Below are 11,157 nucleotides of genomic sequence, written 5' to 3' on the forward strand. Positions count from 1 at the left end.
ATTTCAGACCTCATTTTGTGAGAAACATTTTGGTAACAGATTCTCGTCATCATTAATTTAGACGATAAGAACATGTGTCAGAGTATGACAATATCCATTTTTCATCCTGATGTAATACCATTGAAAGACGATAAATGATAACATCAAATTACTGGCTGGCCCTAATTTCGCCTCGTGGAACTGTCTTCACCAAATCCAAGCACATTGCTCTACTTGATCCCTGCAGCAAAGGTACAGCATCTAGTGGTATTAACTTCAATAGTTTACTCCACTCTACCCATAACATCAATGATACATCTATTATTATAATCCCCGGCAGCATTATGCGATGGAGTATTTTGCAAACCAGAGCTTGGGGACCCCAAAATATGACTGGTTCGCTATTCCACGATCACCTGTCAGGCATTTGAACATGACGAACAATGCGAGTCCATAACCGATGTAGATGAATGCAAATATCTTTCTTTTTTTTTGTATGGCTGTTTGTGCATATAACATGTTGAAAAATGCATGCATTAAGTTGTGTGTGCTTACACGTGTGTGCTTGTTTGTGTGTTCTGAGCATCTGTCTGTCCTGTCTGCCTGCATGTCTAACCGTCTGTCTACCTGCCTGTTTGTCTATCTGTCTCTGTCTGCCTGTCTGCCTCCCTGTCTGCATGTCTGCCTGCCTGTCTGTCTGTCTGCCTCCCGTCTGCCTACTTGTCCATCTGCCTGTCTGCCTGTCTGTCTGTCTGTCCGCCTCTGTCTGCCTTTCTATTTTCCTGTCTTTCTGCCTGCCTGTCTGCCTGCCTGCCTGTCTGTCTGTCTGTCTGTCTGCCTGTCTGTCTTCCTGTCTGTCTGTTTCTCTCTGTCTGGCTGTCTGTCTACCCGTCTGTCTGTCTTCCTGTCTGTCTTCCTGTCTGTCTGTTTCTCTCTGTCTGGCTGTCTGTCTACCCGTCTGTCTGTCTTCCTGTCTGCCTGCCTGTCTGTCTGTCTATCTTTCTGTCTGTCTGCCTGCCTGTCTACCTGCCCATCTGTCTGTCTGTCAATCTGTCTGCCTGTTTTTCCTCCTGTCTGTCTGTCTGTCTGTCTGTCTGTCTGTCTTGGCACCAGCAGTGTTATTATTGATGGTGCCAGGAGGCGGCCTCAGCAGCTCCCTGGCCTTTAGGATGTACACAACACACACGTCACGGTGGGAAACACCATAAGGTCACACAGAGCCTGAAGTCACTCATATCTGTTTATTTCAGGAACATCAGTGAAAGCTGCCTTACAAATAACTACAAAAAAAGCAGGTTTGTTTTTAAAATCAACATGTTTAGAATTCTTACATCAGTATTGTTTTAAATTCAAATGATCTAAGACTAAAGTTGATGTTGCTTCTGTGACACAACAGAGAATCTGCACTTTCACGGAAGGTATGGCAAATAATCTGTACGATCATGTTCAAATATTTTTTTTTTCTTTTCTGGTTCGTCTCGTTGTTTGAAAAGGTCGGCTGGCTGAATGTAAATCATTTCTAAGATGATAAAATGACTGTGCCGCATAGTTTTAAGAGGAACCATCCAAGATTGCTTTTCCTTCAGCAGAATTTGCACAACGTCGGTGTTCCCAGACTGTTTGGCAGCTATTTACCCAACCGATATTCCAATATGTCTATGATTTGGAGGGGGGGGGGCTCATTTCTGTGTTTATGCATGTGATTTCCATTTCAAACGTGGAATTTCTCCATCCTCGCAGTAATCCCCGAGACAGGCTGGCACAACATCCCCGAATCAGCCGTAACGATGAGAGAGAGAGAGAGAGAGAGAGAGAGAGAGAGAGAGAGAGAGAGAGAGAGAGAGAGAGAGAGAGAGAGAGAGACTGGAAATGGAGATTTGAGCAGTTAAATCACCAAACTTAGCTCTAATGTGCACTATTTCTATCTTGCACTCTATTGCCTAAATGGTGACTATTTATACTAAACTCTTCTTTGATTCATCTTTTTTTTATTATTTATACCTTTTATGAATGTGTGTGTGTGTGTGTGTGTGTGTGTGTGTGTGTGTGTGTGTGTGTGTGTGTGTGTGTGTGTGTGTATGTCGGCCCTGTGTGATAGTCTGGCAGCCTGTCCAGGGTGTCTCCCCGCCTGCCACCCAATGACTGCTGGGATAGGCTCCAGCATCCCCGTGACCCTGACAGCAGGATAAGCGGTTTGGAAAATGGATGGATGGATGGCATTTGCTGTTGAGTACCACATATTGCATACGTTTTCTTTCTTTCTTTTTTAAACTCCAACCTGGTTTGAAGCCAGTGTTCAAAAACGCATGCTCGTATTGTGGATGTGAACTGCACATTTTGAAAAAGCCGGTGTTTACCATGTGTACTAGGGCTTACGCCTCAGGTGGGGATGGGACAGTGTGGATGCCAGGAGGAGGGGCCAGTTGATCCATATGACACTCCCAGTAGGTTAGCTCTATTAGCTGTCAACTACTAGAGTTTTCAGTCTTAATCAAGGTTTGGTGGTGTTAAACCCAAACATCATAATATATCTGTAATCCTTGGAAACCCTGGAAATCAAACAATATACAGAAGAGGAGATATTTTATTGTCACTGTACATACATGCATACAATGAAGTTCATTCTCTACATCTAACCCATCCTCTGTACACACACGCTAGGAACAGTGGGCAGCTGCAGCTGCAGCACCCGGGGACCAACTCCAGTTCTTCTTTCCATTGCCTTGGTCAGGGGCACAGACAGAAGTATTAACCCTAACATGCATGTTTTTTGATGGTGGGAGGAAACCGGAGCCCTGGAGGAAACCCACGCAGACATGGGGAGAACATGCAAACTCCCCACAGAAAGGAACTGGGACGGCCTGGGGTTTGAACTCAGGACCTTCTTGCTGTGAGACAACAGTGCTAACCACTGGGCCACCGTGCTGCTAGCTACTTGCTTTCCACAGGATATTGAAATACAAATTTGATCCTCTGGTGTGTAAGTGTGTGTGTGTGTGTGTGTGTGTGTGTGTGTGTGTGTGTGTGTGTGTGTGTGTGTGTGTGTGTGTGTGTGTGTGTGTGTGTGTGTAGTAGTAGTAGCTATGTTAAAAGTACGACTGATACATGTAAACTTCAGTTGGTCCAGAATTCAGCTGCCCGTATCATTGCCAGAACTCCTTCCATAGATCATATCACTCCTATTCTTCAGCAACTCCATTGGCTCCCTGTTAAATACCATATTGACTTCAAGATCCTGCTCTTCACCTTTAAGGCCCTTGATAACCTAGCTCCTCTGTATCTTTCTGAACTCCTTCATATCCACACGCCCTCCCGTACTCTCAGATCCTCTTCTGCTCTCCAACTCACGACACCATTGGCCTGCTTGACTACCATGGGGACTAGAGCCTTCAGTCATTCTGCCCCTTGCCTATGGAACTCTCTCCCACAAGACAGTCACAACATTGACTTTCAACTGTCTTTCAACCTTCAAATCCCATCTCAAAACGTACCGTTTCAAACTGGCATGTTCAGTCTGATACACGCTTCATTGAGTTTTGTGCAGATGTTGATTTTATACTTATCTGTTCTATTAACTTTTTATTCTCTGTCCTGATTTGTTTTGATTTTATGCTGTCTGATACAGTGCTGCTTGTTTTTTTACTGTGTTCTGTAAGGTGCCTTTAGTGCTCTGAAAGGTGCCCACAAATAAAATGTATTATTGTCATTATTATTATTATCATTATTATTATTATTATTATTATTATTATGTATAGAAATACTATGTGATCTCAGTTTTTGTAGCAATATTTGGGATGTCCTATTTGTTCATGCCTTCAGGGATATTGTACAGAGCATATCAATCAGCATATGAATGAATGTCTTATCATTATGACTGTAACTGGAGTCATTATAACCTAAATGGTTTATAAACTGATCGTTCTCTAAACCTCGTTGTTGTTGTTGATACTACTGTTACTACCAACAATTGCTGTTACTGGCAACAGGCATGGGTGCAAGTCCATGAATACTGGGATGGCATTCAGCGCTTTACCTGTGCCCCCGTCCATAGGGCTAGTGGTTGTATCAGGAAGGGCATCCGACATAAAATTTTATTGGTCAAGGCCATTGGTGCTGTACCCTCATAGGGTACTGATGGAAACTGTAAAATCTGCTGTGGTGACCCCTGAGAAACAGGGAACAAGCCGAAAGAAGATGATTATTATTATTATCCATCCATCCATTATCCAAACTGTTTATCCTGCTCTCAGGGGATGCTGGAGCCTATCCCAGCAGTCACTGGGCGGCAGGTGGGGAGATACCCTGAACAGGCCGCCAGGCCATCACAGAGTAGTTGTTATACATTCCCTGATTGTTATGAATTAAATCACAGTGAAATTAAATTTTCAAGCTTTTGAGGAAATATACAAAACCCTTGAGGATTGTTGAGGGTCCTTGGACCCAACTTTCGCAAAATAATCTATTGTCACGCAGACAGACAGCCAACCAGACCTGGGAGGAACTTAATTCCTCACAGTATCTCTCTCTCCTGGCTGAAATCCACCATCATGTGACTCATGTTGTCACTAGCTGCGTGAAGCCATTGGCCTCGGAGGAGTAGAGCATCTGGTTGGCCAGCTCCAGTAACTCCTCTGAAATTTCTAAGGCTTTAGGAACATGCACTCAGCTGACTCTGTAGCTCATATGTACGACCAGCCCTCTCTTGTTTGATTCATGTCATCATGCCCTTCTTCAACTCATCAAGAACAGAATGGAGGGAATTAAACTCAGACTCTTAAGTCTTCCTGGACACAGATGGAGTTTACCTCTAAATTCCCCGGGCTTTGTTTGAGACTACAGATGAAATTAGTGATCTCCTCATTCTTCAAGGCCAGTGTGGTGATAATTTTATGAAGAGACTCATCAAAGACATGAGCCAAGCCTCTGTGAAGGGAGATATGACACTTCATGAGTGGAAGGGTGCGCATTCATAATTTAATAATGTGGCTCCACCACAACGGGTCTGAATCACTGTCTGGGGTCGTCTTTGCTCCCTGTGGTGACAGTATTATTATTATTATTATTATCATCATCATCATCTCAGAAGGTGAATCAGTTCATCTGGACACAACATTTAGTGGAAGAATCAGTATTATGATTATTATTATTATTATCATTTCTTTCACGTTTCCTGTTTTACATCCTGCACAACCGGGTCCAAACTATGGACCTGAGGCGCACTATAGGGCAGATGTCACTTGATTGACAGTACTCGTCGTAATATGTGGGCTGTTCCGAGTAGGGCGATCTTCTGGACTGCACAGATGCTGATGTTGCCTGGGATATGGTTGGTGAACTTTCCCATTCCCTTTTTCATGAGTCCTAGAGCTCCAATGACCACTGGTGTTGTTTCAGTCTTCATTCCCCACATCCTGTTGATTTCAATCTCCAGGTCTTCGTACTTGGTCAGCTTCTCTGTGACTTTCACTGAGGTGTTTTTTTTTTACGGATGGTATTGCCATGTCGATGAGAATGCACCTCTTTTGCTTCCTGTCCTTGGTAGCGATGTCGGGCTTGTTGGCTTTTATCTCTCTGTCAGTGTGGATGGGCATGTCCCAGAGGATGGTGACATCATTGTTTTCAGTGACCGTTTTTGGCTGATGTTCATACCACTTCTCAGTCATATTGATCTTGTAACTCCTGCAGATCTTCCAGTGCAGGGATGCTGATACCTTGTTGTGCCTGTATATGTCTTGGTCTTTGCCAGTCCGGGCAGCCTGAGACAATGTTTTCTTCGTACATTCCACAGATTCTGTGTTTTGGGTCCGGTCCATCTTTGATGATGCGATGGTGATAGGATCTGGTTGCCAGGCTCTGGTCTTGTGCAGCGATTATTATTATTATTATTATTGTAGATTTGGAAGGCCCTATTATGATTTTGAAACAATTGGCAATCAAGTTATAATAACTGATTGAACGATAACCGGTTCCTAAATATAAAACAGACATGACATCCCTACATGTATAATGACAATATTATCATTATCACTAGAATCATTATTATTTTTGTCATTGTTATCATTATCTGTAATATCATTATTATCTTAATATTTTTGTATCTATTATCATTCTAAGGACACGTCATCAGTTTCACTGGTCCAGACTGTTCATCGAGATTATACTTGGATAAAAAGACTTCTATTGAAATTGTTGTCAAAATCTTACTGAGCATTAATCGGGGAAAGCATCTCGGGTCAAAAGTCATGCATATGTGTCAGCCACACAGACCAATGGCACCAAAGCCTCCCTGAGCTTCTGCAGGGAAGTGTCTTTCCCCATCCATCATGCCAGGGATGGGAAGTCTCTGATCAGTGTGATACATGGCAGGGTAAAACAGGGCCTGACAGACAGCTCTACAGGGGGTTCCCATCCCAGGCTCAAATCAAGTCAAGAGCTCCCTTCACCAGAAATCAATCATCATATAGGATGAGTGTCCCTGCTTCCATGAAAACCTCCCTCTAATGAATCACACATCAGCTATGCATCAATTCTGAGATGACCTTAAAGCACATGCTAATGGGAGATATTTCTCTTGTCTCAACTTAATTGACTTTTAAAAATCCAGTTGTGTGTGTTTATATGAAATCAATAATTGCAGGGCCGATCGTTAATGTCTCGCTTGGTTTGTTTATGACTGCAGCTCCCATGTTTCTGCTGTGCACTGCCTTTTAATAATGGCCTTTCCACTTCTATCCTGTCAAAGGCCAGCCTGGATGATCTGCAAGCCAAATCCAGCTGTTCATCACCGACATGTAGTGTCTAGTAAGACCCTGGTAAGCAAATTTCTAAAACACTGTTCATCCTAAAGGACTAATGAAGATGCTTAGAGAGAAAACCTTTTGCTTGGCCAAGGTGACATTTTACCGGCATGCTTGCTGCTAGCAAGTGGCAATTACTCTCTAATCTGATGAAATCAAGGACTCTTTGTCAAAAGAAGGTAGTATTTCTTGTGCTGAAGTGGAAAGCAAGGCTTGGACTACCTCTTCTTCGCCAAAGAAAATGAGACAAATCGTCACAAAGTGTGGAAACTACAAAATGTGGGACACTAAACTTTATAACAAGCAACAAAAGTCACAATGGTTAGCTTTCAAAACTATGGCTAAGGTCCCTGTAGCCATCTCTTACTTACACACACACACACACACACACACACACACACACACACACACACACACACACACACACACACACACACACACACACACACATACCATGTCACCCTGTACTTGTGGGGATGCCTCATTGACTACAATCATTCCATAGCCATTAACCCTAACCTTAACCATCATAACTACATGCCTAACCTTAACCCTTACCTCGTGGCGGACACTAGGGGCTATGCCTCTCACCCAGCAGGACTGTGAGCTGGGGGCGTGGTTTACGTTCCCGGGCTCGCTGGTGCAGGGGTTGTTCCTGCTGCAGTTGGTTTTTGGAGTTGAGGAATAAACATCAAATTCGTTTTTCCTCATACCTGCCACATTGGTGACATCGAATTGAACATGTTTGGAGCAGAAGAGGAGTGTGAATCCACTTCGGCCACGCCGCCCCAACTCTCACAGCCGGCCGTTCTCGCCGCGGCTGTGAAACTCCCAGAGTTCTGGCAGAGCGACCCGGCCTCGTGGTTCCAGCATGTCGAAGCGCTGTTCCACCTGCGTGGAATCTCCGCGGACGACTCCAGATACTATTTGGTCGTCGCTGCGCTGGACCAGCAGTCCACACGCCGGGCCATGCAGCTGTTGCGCGCCCCTCCGCAACACGATAAATACGTCGCCCTCAAACATCTTCTGCTCCGGAGGTACAGCCTATCTACCGCAGAGAGGGCGGATAGAATCCTTTCCCTATCCGGTTTGGGCGACGGGACGGCTGTGGATCTCATGGACAATATGCTGTCGCTGCTAGGCTCAGACGAAGGTGGGTTCCTTTTCCCGCACATTTTCCTGCGCCAGCTCCCGTCTCCTGTGCGCGCGGCTTTGGCTAACTCCCCGTGTCTGGCCGCTGGTGACTGCCGAGGTTTGGCTGAGGAGGCCGATTGGGTCCTGCTGGCTACCAGACGGTTCTCTGTGCAGAGTGTGGCATCGGAGCCTTTGCAGCCGACGTCGGAGGACGCGGACCCGGCAGTGGGGGCTGAAGTGACTGCCCGGAGACGGCGCGGGAGAGGCCTCTGTTTCTTCCACCGGCGGGTTCGGCGGCAAAGCGAGGCGCTGCGTCCCTCCGTGCACGTTTGAGGCGGCGGGAAACTCCAGGGCCAGCGCTCAGTAGCAGCTGTGGGCGCTGGCGGACGTAGTGAGCTGCTCTTCATTAAGGACACGATGTCAGGAAGACGGTTTCTGGTGGACTCAGGCTCGCAAAAGAGCCTACTCCCTCCTGCTAAGACAGACAGGTCGGCCGAAGGCGGCGGCCCACAGTTAAGTGCAGCTAACGGTTCGTCCATTGCGACGTTTGGCACAAGGTTGGTGACTGTTTGCTTCCACGGGCGCCATTTTGAGTGGGACTTTGTAGTGGCCGCCATTACTGTTCCTATTATCGGCGCGGATTTTCTGTGTGCTAATGGTCTGCTGGTTGATGTTGCAAACCGCCGTTTAATTGATGCTGTGTCTTTCGCCACTGTTCCGTCCGAGACAGGGGGAGCCGGGCCGTTAACACACGCTAACTTTTTAGCATTAGGGGATGTTTTTCAGCGTTTGCTGGCGGATTTTCCATCGGTGACTACGCCTGCCTTTTCCACCGCGGTTACTAAACACGGGGTACAACATTTCATTCCCACTCTGGGACCGCCAGTTTTTGCGCGCTCGCGGCGCCTCGACGCGGTAAAATTGGCTACAGCTAAGGAGGAGTTCGCCATCATGGAGCGTCTGGGTATAGTGAGGCGTTCCAACAGCCCGTGGGCCTCGCCGCTTCACATGGTGCCCAAGGCGGATGGGTCGTGGCGGCCTTGCGGCGATTTTCGCCGCCTGAACAACGTCACCGCCAATGACCGCTATCCCATCCCACACATACAGGACTTTTCCATACGCCTGGCAGGTACCACTATTTTCTCTAAGGTGGACCTGGTGCGCGGCTATCATCAGGTTCCCGTGCGCGCAGAGGACGTGCCCAAGACCGCAGTGATCACCCCGTTTGGGCTTTTTGAGTTCATGCGCATGCCTTTTGGCTGGAAGGGGGCAGCGCAAACCTTTCAGAGGCTGATGGACTCGGTGTTGCGTGACCTTGCTTTCGTGTTCGTTTATCTCGATGACATATTCGTGGCCAGTCCGTCAGCTGAAGAGCACCTGGCGCACCTGAAACAGGTTTTCCGTCGTCTGGACGAACACGGCCTGATAGTCAACCCGGCCAAGTGTCAGTTTGGACTGCCGGTGATTGACTTCTTGGATCACCGCATTTCGCCGCAAGGCGCGGTCCCGTTGCCTTCTAAGGTGCAAGCGGTGGCGGAATTTCCCCGCCCAGTCTCTGTTAAGGCATTGCAGGAATTCTTGGGCATGGTGAATTTCTATAACCGTTTCCTCCCTCGCGCTACCCACCTCCTTCAGCCACTTTACGAAGCCCTGCGGCTTAAGAAGGCTAACGACCCTGTCGACTGGACTCCCGAACAGGTCCAGGCCTTTGACGGAGCTAAGTGCGCCCGCCGCTGACTTTTGCCATGTCCAAGGTGACTGAGCCGTGGTCTGCTCGTCAACAGCGCCACCTAGCGGCGATCTCCAATTTCACAACGGACATTCAGCATGTGGCCGGGAAGTCCAACCCTGTTGCTGATTGTCTGTCGCGTGTGCTTATGTGTCCTGTGCACCTTGGTGTGGATTTCTCCGCTATGGCTGCCGACCAGCCCAGCGACCCGGACGTCCTTGCCCTTAGGTCAACGCGTACCGGTCTCAAGCTAGAGGACGCTGTGATGCAGGAAGGCAGTCCTGCCCTCCTCTGCGATGTCTCCACCGGCCGCCCCCACCCCGTTGTTCCAGTGGCCTAGCGCCGTCGAGTTTTCGATTCGGTTCACTCCCTCTCGCACCCTGGAGTTCGGGCGTCGGTGAAGTTGGTCGGTTCCAAGTTCGTCTGGCCTGGCGTCCGCAAGGACGTCAAGGGGTGGGCAGCTGCATGTGTAGCGTGCCAGCGCGCTAAGGTCCACCAGCACACTAAATCGCCCCTCGAACCGTTTCCGATCCCGGCCAGACATTTCGACCACGTGCATGTGGACCTGGTGGGCCCTCTACCTTCTTCACAGGGTTTTATGCACCTGCTCACAATGGTAGATCGGACCACCAGGTGGCCAGAGGCTGTCCCTCTATCCTCCACAACATCCTCGGATGTTGCACGCACTTTTCTTTCCTCCTGGGTCGCCCGTTTCGGCACTCTGTCAGATATCACCTCAGACAGGGGCCCCCAGTTCGTGTCAGAGCTCTGGTCGGCACTTGCGCAATCCTTGGGTGTGCAGGTACACCGCACTACCGCGTATCACCCTCAGGCTAACGGCTTGTGTGAACGTTTTCACTGGTTGCTCAAGGCAGCGCTGCGCCCTCGGATGGTAACTGGGTGGATTGTTTACCTTGGGTTATGCTTGGGTTGCGTTCGGCTCCTAAGGAGGACCTCGACGCGTCACCCGCTGAGCTGGTGCTCGGTCAGCCGCTCCGCGTCCCTGGGGAATTTTTGCCTGGGAGTTCCGCTCCTCGACCCCGTACGGCCGTTTGTCCTTTTCTGTCTGACAGCACTCGGGTTCCAGGCTCCGTTCACCACTCTTTTCCGCGGTCGTTCGTGCCTGCGGAGCTAATGTCAGCTCGTTTTGTTTTTGTACGGCATGATGCTCACCGCTCGCCCCTCCAACCCCCATACGATGGCCCATTTTGGGTTCTTGAGACGGGTCCTAAGGGTTTTGTGCTAGAGATGGGTGGGCGTAGGGAGCGTGTCACACTTGATAGGCTTAAACCGGCGCACAGGGTGGCAGGCGAAGTTGTGTTTCCGGCCCAGGTTCCCCGTCAGGGTCGTCCTCCTTCCAGGACCCCGGCAGTGTCTTCACGGGGTTCAGCGTTCTGCTTCTCAGCCGGCTTTGGACTGTGTTTCACCTACTGTTTCGGCTGAGGGACGGCGCAGCCGTTATGGCAGGCTGCTTAGGCCTCCAGTGAGACACTAATTTTCTTTCCAGGAGTCCCTTCT

At 48.4% G+C, this 11,157-nt stretch overlaps 1 pseudogene; it reads right to left on the reverse strand.

Moving 5' to 3' along the window:
- Positions 1-4,533: 4,533 nt before the first annotated feature.
- Positions 4,534-4,946, reverse strand: LOC130122479 (fibronectin type III and SPRY domain-containing protein 1-like; annotated as a pseudogene).
- Positions 4,947-11,157: the final 6,211 nt, after the last annotated feature.

The sequence above is a fragment of the Lampris incognitus genome, chromosome 13 (assembly GCF_029633865.1).
Source record: "Lampris incognitus isolate fLamInc1 chromosome 13, fLamInc1.hap2, whole genome shotgun sequence".
Taxonomy (NCBI): Eukaryota; Metazoa; Chordata; class Actinopteri; order Lampriformes; family Lampridae; genus Lampris; species Lampris incognitus.